The sequence below is a fragment of the Meleagris gallopavo genome, chromosome Z (genome assembly GCF_000146605.3).
Source record: "Meleagris gallopavo isolate NT-WF06-2002-E0010 breed Aviagen turkey brand Nicholas breeding stock chromosome Z, Turkey_5.1, whole genome shotgun sequence".
In the NCBI taxonomy this organism is placed as follows: Eukaryota; Metazoa; Chordata; class Aves; order Galliformes; family Phasianidae; genus Meleagris; species Meleagris gallopavo.
The window spans coordinates 45,552,562-45,553,464 of NC_015041.2; the positions used below are offsets into that span (position 1 = coordinate 45,552,562).

Genomic DNA, 903 nt, shown 5'->3' on the forward strand with positions numbered 1-903 from the left:
TTTTTACACTGCTATCAATAAAGATTTTTGAGCAAACACTTATAATGAATTTATATTCATTTCTAAATGAATTTCATGCTCTGCTGTGCTATCATGTACATTATAAAGCACATACAATACAGGCATTAAGAACAGTAATGGAATCACAGATATCCCAAATGGGAACGCACCTGTAAGGATTATTTTGTCTACCTCCTGGCTCCACACAGCTCCACCCAAAAATCCAAACCGTGTGTCTGAGAGCTGGGCCAAACACTCCCTAAGCTCCAGCAGCTCAGAACCGTGCCCACTGCCCTCTGATGCAGACTCTTTCCCTTACCCCCAGCTGCTCCTCCCCTGACACAGCTCCATGCCATTCCCTCAGGCCCTGTCACTGTCACACAGAGCAGAGCTCAGCGCTGCCCTCCACTTCTCTCATGAGGATGCTGGATGCTGTAGGCAAGTTGTTTGGCCCAAGATGCCTTTTTCCAGTATTAGTTTAATCTGCATGATATTCACTTGTGTTTCAAGGTTTCTCCTTTCTCTTTTTCTTCCATTTTTCTTTATTTGCAGTTAGGGTTAGTTCTCCCATCCTTAGAGCACTTAGCTGTGGTGAAAAGTGTTGTTTTCTGATCACTGAATCGCAGAATGGTTTGGGTTGGAAGGAACCTCAGAACCCATCCAACCCCCCTTGCAATGGACAGTGCTGCTCCCCACCAGCTCAGCTGCCTAGGGCCCCATCCAACCTGGTCTTGAGCACCTCCAGGGATAGGGCAATCTTCTCTCGGCAGCTGTGCCAGGGCCTCACTGCCTTTTGAGTGAAAAATTGTATCCTAATATCTAATCTAAATCTCCTCTGTCATTATATTAAGAAAACAAGATGGTCTGTATAACATTTTATTTAAAGAGTTATTCGTTCTTTAA

The 903-nt window shown here is 44.5% G+C and overlaps 1 protein-coding gene across 1 annotated transcript in view; it reads left to right on the forward strand.

The window, feature by feature from the left end:
- CHD1 (chromodomain helicase DNA binding protein 1) overlaps positions 1 to 903 on the forward strand; it is a 219,293-nt gene that overhangs the window by 17,114 nt on the left and 201,276 nt on the right. The gene's annotated exons all lie outside the window — the stretch shown is intronic.